This window comes from Carya illinoinensis, chromosome 15 (assembly GCF_018687715.1).
Source record: "Carya illinoinensis cultivar Pawnee chromosome 15, C.illinoinensisPawnee_v1, whole genome shotgun sequence".
Lineage (NCBI taxonomy): Eukaryota > Viridiplantae > Streptophyta > Magnoliopsida > Fagales > Juglandaceae > Carya > Carya illinoinensis.
Window position 1 is genome coordinate 46,436,213 of NC_056766.1, and position 18,457 is coordinate 46,454,669.

Sequence of the window (18,457 nt, forward strand, 5' to 3'; positions counted from 1 at the left end):
AATATTTGTAAATTAATGTTATTTGCATCGATGTATATATGATAGATACCTAATCTTGGAGGAATATTTGTAAATTAATGTTATTTGCATCGATGTATATATGATAGATACCTAATCGATAGGTTCAAACGTAATTTCTTTTTTATTGCTTGGTTGGTAGCTAGGAACTTGAGGAAAAAAAAAGGCAAAATTGCAGGTGTTAGCTCAACCAATTTAAGTACTAGAATCTCTTATATATTAATGTTGCAAGCGACATAAAAATTTAATATCGGGAATGCTCCTGCAAGGTGGGAGAAACCCACGATTGATATAGGCATCACAACATGTTAAGATGGTTAGCTTTCTAACATAATAAATATTATAGCTAGCAGAGGTTGCAGACAGCCATTTCTGCACTTTTAGCTCCTTCTTTGACTTTTTGTGAAGTTCAGAAACTGGAATTCAACCATGCTTGGGTGATAAACTTTTTGCCTAAATCACTCTTTTCCAGTACTTGTTATCCCAATGATTATAATTTACATAAACCCTATGTCAAGAGAATTAGTCAGAGACTCAAAAGTGATACAGACAGCTAGCCAATTAGCATATGATTGGCACTTTCAGAACAGCAGCCAATTAGCATATACTTTGATCAAGGCCAAGTCCTTTTATAATTTTATAATTTACACATGACAGGGATGCACCTTGACTGGAAAATTTCAAGCATGATCCATGGAAAAAATGTGGGTCCGACATCTCCAAACTTTATTGGATTCCCACATGGTGGGGGGAGTACTTTCACATTTCCATTCACATCAAACTACGTCTGAATATTTCATTTCTATGGTAATTAATAATATTAAATTCTTGATGATAATCTTGATCAGCCAAGGACCATTACTACTACAATATATGCAAGTACTGGAGTATGTCATCATACGTATATATATATATATATATGTATGTATGCAATTGGCGTAGAAGCAGCTAGTTAATCCCTTCCTGGGTACAAACAAAACAGGAGTCATTGAAGAAAACCCTGAGGCTTGATGATAATATTAAAAAGTAAGCCATACGTCATTGCAACAACAATGACCCTTTTATCAAAAGTAATTTCTCTCTCTCGAACTCACATCGAACTGTTACTTGTTGACTCTTCTCATGTTGATGCAAGACAAGCTCAAATGTGCGCGGGATGATCTCAAGGACGTTTACAGCTCTCGAAAGTGATCAAGAAGTCAAGAAATTTTATCACTTGCCCAAAAGACGTTTATGATGATGAACTTCTGTCTGATATCAGTTGCATTATTGACCATTCTGTTCTTACTTCATGTATCATAGGCCCTTGCACGCTTTAATTATCTGCACTTAATATTTTATCCTAGTATGTACTTTTATTTAAAATCATAACTCTTCCAATCAAGTTATTAACCAGGGTGATCAGTTTCCTCAAAATATTAAACACAATTTTTAATAAATTTGTGGGAATCATGAGGGACTTCATCATATATATATATATGATCTTGACATCAAGAGACCCTTACTGTATGGAAGGCAATTTGAAATAAAGAACACAAGCATTTAAAATTAGACCAATATGGCCGCCTATGCCCAATATTTGAGCAGATCACACACACACACACACACATATAATCATAGATCATCAAGAGGAGTCATTTTCTATAGGAAAATACTTTAGTCATAAAGGGATTATACAAAAACAAACCAACAAACTGATGTGACTTGATATGATATGTCCGATTGTAAAGTTATTTTTTATTACAAAACAGATCTAACAGATTTCATGAAATCACATTAGTTTGTATATTTATTTTATGTAATCTCTTTATACTTGTAGCAGTTCTCTTTTCTATATATATGTTCCAAAATTGTTCTGCTTTTAACAGGCGGTACCAAAAGAGTCCTTAGACTATTATAATTATTGACTTCTTCCTGATCGATCCAGACCCTTTTTTGTTTTTGGCACACACACACACACACACATATATATATATATAGTTGTTTCAAAATTGAGGGAATTTAAGTTTTTAGAAATTGTCTAAGGGGTATTGGCCGGGGGATCAAGCGTTGTTTTGGGTATTTGTATAATCTGCATATCTCGGATGAGGATTATCTTAAAATTTTTTGAAGGGCCCAAGGCCTGTTGGTAAAAAAAAAAAAAAACTCAGATTATTAGATCAATGGGCCTGGGAATTAAGTGGAAATGGAAATTGATTTTTGATTTTTTTTTTTTTTTTGAAAGGAAACCTGCATTTTGTATTCATATATTGACCTTATTACATTGTTTATCAAAAACAACATTTTCAAGAACTTCCTTAGGATGATCTTCCATCCATACTAACTCCTCACTTGCATTTAAAGCTAACTTTGCAAGACTATGAGCAACACTATTATAAGATCTCTTCACATGTACCACTTTCCAGCTCCCTTTATTGTGCAGAACAACTTTTAGATCCTCAATCAATTGATCATGCCATTTCCAATTCACTTCTAAACTGTTAACAACTTTTACAACAAATAATGCATCGCCTTCTAGTTGCACATTCCTGAATTGTAGCTCTTCACATAACTTCATGGCCCTCCATAAAGCAAATACTTCTGCTATGATAGGATCTGCAACATGTTTTCTAGGATAGCATAGAGAAACTAATACCTCTCCATAGCTGTCTCTAGCAAAACTACCCCAATCCCACCTCTGTTTTCACTGGACTTGAAAGTTGCATCCTAGTTTACCTTAACTATATCACCCATTGATAACTTCCAATGATGACAGTTATTGCTCTGGACTCCACCAGTTTCCTTAGCTTTACCTTGCTTAACCTGTGCCAATTGGTACTCAGACAAACATTCCATAGCTTTGCTAAAGATTACATTAGGTGCTTCAAATTTATTTTCAAAAACCAAGTCATTTCTTCTTAACCAGATTCCTCTCAACACCACAGCCATTACCTCTAACTGATATAGGGGCAATTTAGAGAACCAGCCAGACCATAAGTCAAAGAACTCTTTTTCATTGCTTTGCCATTTCTGCATTGGACTCCTTTCACACACCCAAACATCACTTGCCCCATTACAACTCCATAGAGCATGACATACTGACTCATCCATATTTTTACAAATTGGACAAGTAGCAACTTTCAATACAACTCTTCTTTTTAAATTCATCTTAGTTGGTAGGCAATTGTTTATAGCCTTCTAAACAAAGATTTTAACTACCCCTAGAATTTTCATTCTCCATAACCCCTTCCAAACCTCACTTGACCTGCTTGATACTTTCCCTTTCTCCCTTCATTTTCTGTTTACTTCAAAATGATATGCACTTTTCACAGTATACATACCATTCTTTGAAAATGCCCAAATCTGTTTATCAGGGAGTCCAGAAAAGCTAACAGGTAATTTACAAATTGTTGAGGCTTCATGTTCATTAAACACCTTCTCCACTAGTTCAATATCCCATTCCTTCCTCTCAACTCTTATTAGCTCCTCCACCTTTGCTTCAGCACTCAATATTTGAAGTGGTGATTGAATTCTATAAGTGACAGCCATAGGTAACCACTTATTTTTCCAGATTCTTATACTCTTCCCATCACCAACCCTCCAAACCAGCTCTTCCTTCAATAGATTGAGAGAACTCCACAAACTTCTCCAAATTACAGAGGGTTTAAATCCTAAAGAGGAATTCAATATATCAGCATTTTTAAAATATTTATCTTTTAACACTACAGCAGCCATGGATAAAGGATTCATCATCACCCTCCAACACTGCTTTGCAAGGAGAGCTTGGTTAAAAGCTTCCAACTCTCTAAATCCCAATCCACATCCCATTTTGACAATCCCATCTTGGCCCAACTCCTCCATTGTATTCTATTATCCTTTTGTTTAAACCTCCACCGGAATTTAGTCATTTGTGAAGCTATCTCATTACATAATCTTTTTGACAATCTGAATACACTCATATAGTAGGTAGGAATAGCTTGTATAACAGCCTTCAAGAGCATTTCTTTTACTATGGAGAGAGGAAAAGAAGAAATTGATTATTAATACTTGATAAAACTGTACATCATTAGTAGAGAAATTAATTTTATAAATGATGAGAGGAATCCAATAATGGGTAATTGGAAATTAAAATATATATTGAAGAGCTTTTACAATTAATAGGCTGAAGATTAATATTGGAGCTAGAAATAAAATGGAAATTAACAAATATTCTCTCTCTCTCTCTCTCTCTCAATTTTCACTATGGATATATATATATATAATATATGCATCATTATCATCATCATCATCGACACCATCTGATCAAAGCCAATATTTATATATATCATCATCATCGACACCATCTGATCAAAGCCAATATTATATATATATATATACATACTTCTACTTTCCTACATGTAATTAACAACTTGCCTTAGCTAGATAGGCCTCTGACCAGATAGTAGTTACATGTATATGTTGGATATAAATAATTTTATTCTTGTACGCGCGTGCTTATTTGCATGTGTCGTTGTATATGGATTCTGTACGTGCACATGATCTCTGCTATCTAGCAAATCTTTATATAGATATATGGTACGTACAGTTTTTCCTGTAGATCTCGATCGAGAGCGAGGCTCTCCGATCATGTACGTACGTAAGTCGACATAATCATGAGATTGGTGTGATATTCCTCGATCCGTATGTTAGGGTTTTGTTATAGATCAAGTGACAATAGCCATTTTTCAAGAAGGTTTGAGTTGAATTCTATAAGCTAGCTAGCTAGCTACTTCGATGCGTGGGGGCAGATAGGGGCAGCTCGATCTCAGTAATAATAAATCTTTCACATCTTTTCCAAATCATTTATACATATCTAATACTGCAAACATTTATAAAATATGTAAATATTATACAATCATTTTAAAAAAAATAAAATTTATAATTAAAAAATTAATTTTTTATATGAATGTCGTATTAATTTATTTTTTTAAAAAAAATTATACATTATTTATATAATCACAATTGTAAATATCATTTCTCGCTACATATATTATATATATATATTAACTGGTTTTCGCAGGTTCGCGCCTTGTGATCTTCATTTGCCCATTTTGACATAATTACTATATACATTGCATGGTGTGTCCAAGTACTACTCGATCCGAGTACTCAGAATGGTTCTCATCAAACATAACCGTCTAGGTTCTTACTGAAAGAATTGGACAGAAATGGTTTGGTTTTTCCACACCAAACCAGTATATGTTTCTATTAAATTTATACAAGAAGAATGCAAAGTACACTTGGTATGAAAGTAAACACAATCACATAGTCTCTAAGGTACTGATTTGCTTCCGTCTAGAATTTGATATGCAGAGACCAAGCAATGAGTATCTTTCAGCTCATAAGCAGTTGACCCAATTCCAACTATAAATAGCTAGCATGATGATCCAACAATTGAGGGAGGATGTTAACGTAATTTTGTTATATATATGTTAACATAATTTTGTTATATAAAGTAAAAGTTAACAAGAAATAATCAAATAATTAATCAAATGAAGCCACAAATTTATATAGTTTAGCAACGTGCTTATGTCTACGGAGCTGCAGAAGTTTTTATTATGTTGAAAAATCACGAGATACACTTTTGGAGCCATTTTTTACTGTTTAAAAAAGTTATATTGTACAAAATAAGTATATAATTTATAGGGTTATACGATGAAAATCTTAATTTTATTTTTTTTTATAATATTCATTTGAGTGGAGTGTCGAGCGCACATTAAGTAAACTCTCTATCTAATTTTTGCTCGAGTGCCGAGTCAAGCAACTGTCAAGCAAACTCTTTGTCTGTATTTCACTCGAGTTCAACTCGAGCGAACTTTCTATTTGATCTTCACTTGAGCTAAAAGTAGAGCGTGTTTTCTATCTTGGCGCTCCTTGAGTCAAAAATAGTTTCAAAATGATTTAAAACCCACTCAAAAGCCATAATGAAACATTATCGGATAGGATTATATTTGGGCCACTACAATGAATCATTTTGTTAATCTTTCCCACTTATAATATATCATATATGCTATATTTTAGTGAATTATGAGGTGCACTTCCATGATTATAGAAGAAAGGCCAACACTTTATGTATGTTTATAAGAAAGGAAAAAAAAAAAAAAAAAGCCCCACAGTTCAGTGGCTCGCACGTATGGTCGCAGATCGACCCCCCACCAAACATGGATATTGTTGAAATCTTGATACGTACTATCATTTCATATATATATATATATATATATATATATTTTCTTGTCACTTTTTACTTTTGGGGCCTAGGCATCATTATCATGGCGATATTAGTCGTTGGCATTATTATTGCGGTTGCATTATTACCTCAAAGATTATCATATATGTAGCTAGACGCTTATAAATTAATGAATCAATCATGAAAATCTTTTTACCCTACTCTTAAAATATGTAATTTAATTTAATTATTTTCAATAATTCTATTTGTATTTATATTTAATTATTTTTTATAAAAATAATTCTATTTTTATTACAAATAATTCGTCACAAATCCATCTCCATATAATAATTTAGATATATATATATAAAAGAAGCATGTAATGATTAATGTTTAATTGGTGAAAGAGCTTCTTATTGTATATATCATGTTAAAGTAGTAGTTGTAGTAGTACTCATGATCATCAAAAAGCTTCTTAACTTTATAGAACAAAAGAGATCAGAAGATGATGATCATCCGTCGACCGAACGTGAGTGAGTGAGGGATATATACCAATTAATAAGAATCAAACTCGATCGGGGAAGACGAACAAAAATTCCCGGCCAGCTCATAAAATCTGGTCATGACGTCAATTAATGCAAAGGAAATTATTTAATTAAATTCCAATTAAATATATATATATATATATATATATAAAGTAGACGTGACAAGGGAAAAGTAGCCTAGCTAATATATAGATTAGGAGACCATATAATTTATAGGTTAGGACGGTCACTTTGAATGGCGCCCCGTAGCTATCTAGCTAGCATGCATGCCCCCACACACCATGCATTGCATGGATTAATTAGCTTTGAAAAGCAAAAAACGTAGACTATTATTAAAACAGGGACCGATCGAGAGATCAAGATCATGGGAGATCGATTTTATGACCAATTTCCTAATCCCATCAATTAATGTGTTTTTTTTGGTTGATATGACTAATTTCTGAAACTATATATTATAGAAATTACGTGTATTTTGTTTTTCTTGCATATAATTAATGCTGTCGGTCAACAGTGTATTGTGATTTCCAGATCGTTTATACAACACGCTATATATTATATGGGCGCAGGTGTTACGTACTCTGGCTTTTGCCTTTCCGATTGTCTCACGCACGTAGTAGTACTAGTAGTACTGCGCGCCCCTGAATTGACCTGTGCGTGCTCTCCACAAGTTAATAATGTATGTTGTTCATTTCGGGCTTCATATGCCCTGAACTACTGCAACAAGTACGTACCGTTTGAATATTAAATTAAGTTAGGATGATTGAGTAAATTTTATAAAATTTATATAAGATAAATTTAGATATATTTATAAAAAAATTATAGATGTTGCATATAGAAAAATGTTGCGTTGAATAAGATTGTAAAAAAATTTTGAGTTGAGATAAATTTAATAATTTAAGAATTGAGTATTTAAATGTTAAATTAAATTTAAAATTAGACTCAACAGTTCAAGTTCTAAACGCGATTTTATCGTTTAATCTTAGTTTAGAAATGTATTGGTTCTCTCTGTCATAAGATACACATGCATATATATATATAAGATCATAATATATTATTTACAAATTTTATTATATCACAATCAAGTTATTGCAAGTTGTGAGCATCAACAGATAATTTCAAACAATCCACTTAATTAAAGAGCAAAAGACGTCGTGGATTGTCTCCCATGTGGGTGCATGATCTTCCACATAATGTTATGAGAACTTTTATGGTTTAAAATCACAAAGGAGGGAATTTTGGAGTACTAGGTTGAATAAGTGGAAGAAAAAGTACTTCTTGTCTCATATATATATATATATATACACACACATATATATATGTGTGAGTGTGTGTGTGTGCATGGAAAAGCATCAGAAACACTTCGAAATTATTGCAGGCAGCATGAGGTTGAAGATCAAGCAGGAGGGTTGCGTGGGAATGGTGATCATTAATTCATTAGTCAAGATGCTTATTCACAACCACATGCATGCACAACTCTATATAATCTCCGGTTTAAATCCCGGAAAGAAAAATCCATAGTTATATGGAGAACTTATTGACAGCAATTACGTACGTAGGAGGATAACGTGGGGATATGAAAATCATGTTCTTATGGAACACTTGGTAGTTATATATATATATACTACTGCCTGCATGCAAACAGAGAAATTAAATCTTTTAAAGTGGAATTAAGTATTATTGATATTTGTGCCCAATATGCATGTCAAAAGGGAAGGGAGATGCGTGGATGCATGTGTCACATCCTCATGTGGCGATGTCTGGCCTTCAACAAAAGTTGTTGCTATGGACTATCTGCAATGCATAGAATAGGAAAATTCAGAAATGTTGATATGATGAGGGCCATTTTCTTGTGCTGGTGGCACATTATATATATATATATAATATATATAATAGACCAAAGTCAAGGATATTATTGTTTGTTCTTTGAGAAGCAAACATTAGTGCTCGATCTGTACGTTGAGAGAGAGACAGAGAGAGAGAGAGAGATCTTGATGATCATCTAGCAATATTCACTTAATTAGAAGAAGGGGGCGCCGCAGATTGCAGATTGACGCGTAAAATTGTAAATCATTCTTCCACATGCAATTAATTATGACAACTAGTTCTTGAGAATCTTTGGAAGGAGGTGAATTGTGAAATTTAGACATAGTTTGGATATTTAATGAGATAATTTGTAAATAATAATAAAATAATATATAAATAGTAATAAAATAGTTTGAATTAAGATATTTTATGAAATTTTAGTAAATGATAGAAAAGAAATTAAATAAAAATATTATAAAGTTAAAATATTATTATAATATTATTTTTTAATATTATTTTTATTTTAAAATTTAAAAAAATTGAATTATTTTTTATATTTTACTTAGAAATTTAAGAAAATTATATTAATTAGATAAAAAAATTAATAAAAATTTATAATTGAAGAGTATTTATATTTATAATATTTAAATATTAAAATGAGATGAAATATGACGGGACGTGAGGATCTTACCATCCAAACAGGCTTTACATAATGCACCTATGGCTACGCATGAACTCATAAGCCTAAAAAATAGGAGTACGACTTTATATAAAATAGGAGTGGTGCTACACCACCGAGGGCGGTGTATGAGGATCATCGCAATAAGGTCAAGTGCATTTTCTTTATTTATTTATTTTTATATCTTTAAATATTTTTTTAAATAAAATTTACAATATCATTAAAAGATATTTTCTTAATTACTAAATAAAAAAGAAAAAAAGATTGTCGGGATCCATTATTAGGACTCAACTCTATGTGAGAGTAGTTTTTTCCATAAAATAAACTACTCAACAAGCCATCTGAGATTAGTTTTGTCAAACTCGAATTTGGCTCGATTTATTATTGAACAAGTAGTTCATGAATACAAGATTATAATCGATTATTAAATTATATAATTCATATAAAAGCTTGTTTGTATAATTTCTGTGACGCTCCCAAATTCCGTTTGGGATCGGACGGACATTTGAAGCGTCGAGACATGCAACACAAGGTTACATGCCCCCGTTCATGACATATAAGATGCAATGTTCCTAACATGCATTTAACAATATGTAATATTCGCAGCGGATAATTTTTTTCTTTAGCAATACTATGCACCATATTGAAAATATCCCAAATGCTTAAAACATACTTCATACATAAAAACCCATTGAACAACTAAGAACATAACACTAGTCCAAAATGGTTATGATCCAAAAAGTACTAGAGATACAACTCAATCGTACAAATAGTAATTTACGTTAATTACTATATTAACATTGATGTCGCACCGTCGCTTAGTCAACTGTGTCTAGTTGATCAGCTCCTGATTCTCCTTCAGGTCCGGTAACAAGATCTACCATTCGGGGGGAATGGTAGTTGGGACTGCCAAAGTGAGATTTGATTACAAATCTCAGTAAATTAACAAAAAACTTCCACATAAGCTAATGATGCATGGATGACAGTAAAATTATAATTGCATAATCAAATTCATAAGTAATTAAAGCATAACTTGGCGTACAACATAGCATAATTGACATAACTTAAATTGAAACATGAACTGAACTTGACTTGACATGAATTTGATCTGAAACTTGACTTATCATGAACTTGTTCTGAAACTTGACTTAACATGAAAAATACATACTCCACAGTCGTTGTGGCCCCATGTATTCTACGGAAACTTATTCTTTAACTGCTTAAATACATACTCCACAGTTGTTGTGGCCCCATGTATTCTACGTGTCACAATTGCTGTGTCTCACGTAGTGTATACGTCACAATTGCTATGACCCCATACATAAGTAATCAAGATGAAACGTGACTGGAATACGAAATGACTGAAGCCATGACGTAACATAACGTGACTTGAACATAACTTGAAATACATGACCAACTTGAGATAGAAACATTTCGTAACATGGCATAACATATAATAGACAACATATTTAACATGACATACTTACAACAGTGAATATTACATGACTTGACATACATGTAATAGATGGCATACTTAGCATGACGTACTTGTAAGGTACAGTAATACATGACAGAATATATTATGTAACAGATAAAAATTGATGACAGAATAAATTCTGTATAATAGACAATTACGTGATAACTTGGCATAGCATGACATATATGATAACACACATACATACACAGTAGACTGCTAGTAAGTTAAAAGCTAACTTACCTCGATCTTCGCGTTTCTTATAAAACTTCAAGTGCGATCACGAGGAACTGTAATTAATGATTCTAAAAGTTAGAACTAAATCACTAATAATTTGAAATATGGAAAATACTAACTTAAAGAATAAAATTTTCATCTTACTCTCTACATGTGGGAAAATGACCATTTTACCCATAATTTAAAGATTTTGCATACTAACTCTAAAAGTTTCTAAAATTTACATTTCTCATGTAAATTTTGTCTTAAACTTAAATATCAACTCAGAAAAATTTAAAACAAAACACAGTTATGAAAAACACACTATGGCCGAAACATCCATAGGTCATTTCCCTTGATTTTTGTTGCAATTCCTTCCAATTTCAAAACTCATGCTTAAACCAAAATTTTGCAACAAGCATCTTCCAATCCTAAATTCAAAACCATACTTAAAACATCCATTTAGAAAAAGCTAATAATTAACACCAAACTTTTTTGTAAAAAGATCCAAGCACTTGAATCACAAGTTTTGACCTTAAATCAAAACATCTCCAAGAATTTCAAAAATCAAATCTTACTTCTAACATATTCATAATATCATCCTAATATCAACCATGCTTTAAATCATCAAACTAAAGTCACCAAAATCACAAAATAACATTTGGAGTTTTTGGTTTTACACTTAGTCCAAAAACAGAAACTTTTTCCTCAACTAGTTTTGATAAATCTCTTGATCTATGACTTATAAATATATGATCTTCAAATCAAACCATCACATGGTTTAAAAAGATGTCCTAAAACATATATAATCTTCTAATTTAAGATCACATGGTTAGAAATTAACCAAAACATAAATTTAGCCAAGAATATCCACACTTTGGCTTATCTAAATATCTCTTTGCATAAAATTTCATATCTTTAAAACTAACATCAAATATCTTCAAAATAATAATATAACATGTATATATAGATGCTTAGGATCCTCCAATAAAATTATTAAAGTCATTAGAATAGGTTTAGACCACCAAAGGGTTAAACTTTCTCAAAACAGAAACTGTTTTTCTTCTTCCAGTTTCTAAGTTTCTAAATCTAAGAAAATCTTCCATCAAAACCTTTAATCATGCAAAAATCCTCAACCAATAGTCACATATACATGTTAACAATACTCCATAAAAAATATCTATCCATTAGCTTGGTCAAAAATTCTAAACTATAACATATTTTCCAGTTTATCTCCCAGAATGACCTTTCTATAGTTTATATAATATTTGACTGACCAAATAATTTTCAAATAGGGCAAATAAGATATCCATGTAAACTAGACTCAAAAAGGAACAACTTATATGAATGAGACTTTATGATAAAACACTTACAAGAGCTTCGAAATGGGTGTGCAATAGAACTCCTAAAAGCTATTCGAGAGAGAGTGTTTGTTATTCTTTTAATGGAAAGTGTAAATGAGATAATTTCGTGGGGAGGGATGGATGGAGATACTTATGGATGAGATATGGAAGAGATGAGGCTGGAGTGAGAGTTAAGTGTAGGACTCTCTTACCCGAAGTGAGAGTGGAGTATAGGACTCTCTTACCTAATAATATTTACAAAAATTAACTCAAGATATTTTTACCCAACAATATCCACGAAATTAACTTAAAATATTTTTATCCAATAATATCCACAAAATTAGTTTAAAATATTTTTATCCAATAATATCTACAATTTTGAGTAGACGTTTCGTCCGAAAATATGAAAAAGTGTTATTGCGCCATAAGACCTTAAATAACCCTCCGAGTCTAATGGCACAAACCATAATACATTTTGACACTTCTAACTATCTCCAATAATTAAAAACACATTTCAGATACCATAGTAAATAATAACACTAACTATGTGGTTAGACTAAAACCTATATGATTAATGGATTCGTGAAAACTTATAGAATCTTCACGAGATTCCTAAAGTCAATAGAAATTCCACAATTGAATTTCTAGCGGGCTGTTATAATTTCCACCCAATTGAATTTCATATTTATTATTTTTACTAGTACTATTTCTATATTTATAATGAGAATATTGTTAATATTTATTGAGATTAGAGGAAATCATGTTCTTATTACTATAAATGTTCATTGATTAGTAAATATGTATATAAACTTTATAAAACTGTTAACAAAAAGTCAAAACTTATGTATTAAAAATTGTAAATGAAATTATAAAATATAATATAAATAATCGATTTTATGAAAGTGAAGCAGCTTGTAAATAAGTTCGAACTCATTTGAATATTAAATCTATAACACCTCGAACTTGGAAGTTCAGAGAGTTAGCTCTAATAACCTAAAACCATCTCTCAAAATAGATTTATATACTCCAAATTCCAAATAAATTATAAATTCATTTATTTTAACCAAATATATATGTTCTTCCACCAGGGTATCAAATAAATATCTTAATAAAATAAATTAGAATATCCACAAAGACTCAAAAATATCCTTAACTCAAAACACTAAAATAACATAAAATAATAAATCTATTAAATAGGACTCTCTAATAAATACTTGTACTCTTTGATACGATTATCAAACCTAGTTAAGACTTCCTACTCTTAACTTCCAGCTAAAACATTAAAATTATCTGAAAAATATTATAAATATAAGGGGTGAGTTATCAACAATTCAGTAAACAGAGAACATATATTAGTATGTAAATATGAGCATTTACAGAGTTCGAAATGTAGAACAAAATATTTATTTTCAAAATGCAAAATCAGAACATTTACTTTCAAAATGAAAAATCAAAACATGTTACAAAATATCAGAGCGAAACTTTCATAAAAAAATTCTCATTCCAAAAATATTTTGGCATATCATAAACTAAAATATCATCTTCATAGGAGCATCATATCAAGACAGAGACCATATTTAACTCTTATAGTAGGGTTATAAACCACCATTATACCTGTGGTTGAGCCAAATATTGTGTTTAACTCCTATGGTAGGGTTATAAACTACCATTATACCCATGACAATGTCGTTTTCTACTATTATACTCATGGCGGAGTCGTATACCATTATTATACACATGGCAGAGTCTTAGAAGAAACAAAATATAAACATCATCAGAACCAGAGATACAGAATCAAAAATTTATGCCAAGATTTTTATAGAGCACATCATATCAAAACAAAATACTGAGTAACTTTAGATCATTTCACATATTCAACAAAACAAAATCAAAGAATCTTCATTTAATCAAAGCAAAACTTTTTGGATCTCATATTTGCTCTTATTCACAGTTAGAAACAGAATGCTAAAATAAGCTTATGTTTACACCATTCATGACAAAAATATTTTTCTATTTCATACAAATTTCGTGAATAATACAGAATAAATAACTAAAATTGTTTTTCGTATTTCTTTTCAGAAAGACACACACACACACACACACATACACACACACACACACACACACACACACACACACACACACACACACACACACACACACACACACACACACATATTTTAAAATTAACTTCGTTTAATTTTCCTTTTATGCAAAGTCTATTATAAGAATCCCGTTTATCTGAATTTCTTATTTTTCTAAATTTTTCTATAACAGTGCCGAACGAAATCAATTGTCACCTATAAAAATAAATGCATAACTTACTTAAATCTCTAATTAAACCCATATTTTGGAATCAGGCTCTTCCATTGGATTTGGCAATTCAGAAGTTGGGAATCTATTTTGCATCTAAGTGCCATTGTTGTTCTAAAAATATTGATGTGGAGTCTTATGATCATATCTTCAGTAATGGGTGGCAAGTTGAAACAGTTTGGGAATTTTTTTCCAAAATGCTTCAAGTGTCGTACAGTAGGGAACATATATAGCATCTCATTTCAAATTTCTCTTTGGTGGGCTCGGGCGAAACAGTCTTCTCAGTTGGGTATTTTGCATGATATTTTGCCAATATTGATTATTTGGACCTTGTGGATGACACGTTGTAAGGCTCGTATGGAAGGTTGTGTAGATTCTTGGGAGCAAATTATTTGCAGATTGTACATAAAATTCAAAATTTCTTCTAAAAAAATATGATGTTGTTTGCTTGTTCCAGGTTTGATCTTGATTTGTTGAGAAGCGTTAGTTGCCCTATTATTCCTATTAGGATGCTGAAAGTGGGATGTTTTGCCTAGAAACCGCCTCCTTTGAGTTGTTGGAAATGAATGTTGATGGGTGTTATCTTGGGAGCCCGGGTTTGTCAAGTGGGGGTGGTGTGATATGAGATAATAAAGATAAATTTTTAGCTGGATTTGCTCATCATTATAATGTGTAAATGAACATTACTACTGAATTTTGAGCTTTAAGGGATGGTCTTCGGTTGTGTAAGGACTTGGAGTTTTCGGGTTTACGTGTAGAAACAGATTCTTTAATGGTAGTTTCTTGGTTTCAACGTGGAGAGTGTTCTCATTGGTATCTTTGAAATTTTTAGGAGGAGGTGATTGATCTTCTTAGAGAGGTTGATGGTCATATTTGTTATATTTATAGAGAACGAAATATGGTTGTTTTTTTTTCTTTTTACAAATGAAGGGGCTCGTAATTCTTGCATTAATCTTGATGTTGACAATCTTCTCCCTACAAGACTTTGGGATTTGATGCGTATCGATAAATGGTCCTTGCCTTATTTATAAATTATGAGTTCGGTAAGAAGCAATTCTCTTTGTGTGTGTGTGTGTGTGTGGTGTTTTTTATTTATTTATTTATTTTTATGTAAGTTGATTGTTTATTGGTTATAGTTGGTGGCTTGAAGTTTTTGCTAATAATTTCCATGGTTGACTTATAACCACAATTTTCCTTCACCATAAATGAGGAATTATTAATGAAATTTGGAGAGAGGTCACTCTTGGATATATAATCTCGACTCTTCTTAAAAAAAAAACACACATTTTCATAATAATCTAAAATATGCTCGTAACTCTAAAATAATATCACTTTCCAAAATCATTGACATCCACTTCATATTCACCTAAGACAATTACATCTCAATCACAAGTCTGTTTTAGAATAAGCCCAATTCAAAACATTTGTTCGAATTTTTAAAAAATAAAGCTCATCCCCTTCCAATAAGTTTTTTTTTTACTACGACTGGTGGTTGTTGAACTTCAACGTGGCTAGGTTGTGGGGTGGTGGAAACTGACGGAGAAATAGAGGGGCAATAGAGAGAGTTTGTGAGGGAGTGTGGCACGACAAAGGCAAAGGCAGTTGTGGAGAGGAAAAACTGCAATGGAATGGCATGAATGTAGGTGAGATGGTGAGAAGAAAACTTACAAGAAGGAGACAAAAACAAGTAGGATAAAACTAAGAAATCGTCGGGAGTAAAAAAAGAGAGAAAATCACTCTTCAAAATGTTGTCGCTTTATAGGCCTTTTGGGCTCCTCCGCAAGCCTTAGTGTTACAAAATCAGCTATTTGAAAATATTAAACGAACAAAAGGATAGACCATCCATTTACATAGCTAAGACATTTTTGCTGCTTGGTTCGCATTATCAAACTAAGGAAACAATATGCACTCTCAAAATTTTAATTGTTTTGCATTATGCATAATAAATTACAAAAATTGACATAATACATTATTAAATTATCAAAAACTAACAATTCATGTAACACCCAAATCTCGCAGGGGTTAGAGAGTTACTTTCTATAACTTAAAATTTACATTTCATCAAGATATTTACAAATTCTAACATATAAGGTTATCTGAATACTACAAAATCTCTTGATAAAAACTACCAATCCTCATAAATCTTCTATGAATAATCCACTATGCTTAAATAATCTTTTCACACATGCTTCATAAGCCTAATCCTTAGTTGAACTATTCCAAAATTATTTAAAAAATGTTATAGAGATAATGGGGAGTTATTAACAACTTAGTGAAAACATATACTAGTGTGTAAACACGAGCATTTATAGAATTCAGAATACAAAATAAAATATTTTTACTTTTCATTTTAGAGTGCAGAAGCCAGAAACATGTTATAAAAAAATATCAGACCGAAATTTCAAAAATATTTTTATTTAAAATTCTCTTGGCATAGCATAATCTGAGCATCATCATCATATCAAAACAGAGTATCTCACAAAACATAGAGCATGCTTAACTCCCGTAGTAGGGTTGTACTATTCCCGATAGTCAAACCGAGCAGAGACAGAGGTGAATCTTTTCTTTATTATTCTCGGAACCCCAAGTGTGTACATATGAAAGACCACATAAAAATCAATTTGTTTCCAAAATGGGTACACTTAGAGATAGAGAAGTTGGTACCAACCCAAACAGAGTAAAGCAGAATGGAGCAGAGTAAAGCAAAGATAGAGTCAGATACAAAATCAGTACATGATGCTAAAAGGTTTTTCAGATGCTATTTCAGAATAAAATAGAGTACCAAAAATATTCAACTCTTTCTCACATACTGAAAAATAAGGTCGGAGTATCTTTCTAAATAAATGCACTAATTTTCATATTTTTCATATTGCTCCTTTTCACATTTCAGAGACAATATGACAAAAATAAAGCTCATGTCTACACAATGCATATCAAAAGATATTTTCCTTTTTTTTTCATACCGATTTCATGAGTAATGCAAATAAACGACCGAGGTTATTTTTCTCAAGTTCTCATTTCATAACAAAACATACAAAATTTTTAGAAAATCAACTTTAGTTTCAAATATTTGTATAAAACCTAGTATAAGAACCCTGCTTACTTGAATTTCTTAAATTTTTTAGAATTTCTCCACAATAGTGCCAAATGAAAATCAATCTTCGCCTATAAGATTGTCATGTAATTTCCATTAACATCTGAAATTAACACATTCTTCAATACTTGAACCTTAAACGCTAAGTAACCTATTTTAAACCTTCAAAACCTAAAATCCTCATAATTTCTAAAGTACCATCCTTTTCCAAAACCAACAATTATACTCTTACTATACTTAACTTAATTCCCACTTATTCACAAGGTTTAATAAAATTAAAAAAAAACCCAACCCGTTTAAATAAAATGAAGAGTCCTTAAAAAAAAAAATTACCCGACTCAAAATAATTTAGAACCTGAACTCAACTCAAAAACATTTTACTTCAAAGTCACTTAACGTAACACACTAAATATATACACACACACACACAAAACAGAACCAAGTAAAAAAAAATGAGCCCAATGAAATACATCCTAAAAATACAATGTTTTAAAAACTGAGGGTAAAATTGTAATGTCATTAGAAAAATAATACCCTAGTAGTACATGAGAAAGATTTTTTTTTTTTTTTTTAAAAAAACAAAACTTTCTTCTTCTAGCCAACAAGCTTTTGAGAAGGAAAAATAAAACATTGCAGGGGAGGCTTACCAACAGAGGCCAATGGGATGGAGGTTGCCGGAAACACGGTATAGGGCTTGAAGAAGAACTTGCATCAGTTATGCAACCAAAGGTTAGTGTGCAGGGGGAGGGGCACCATGTGACTGAGCTGGGTTGAGAGTGGTGTGCGGC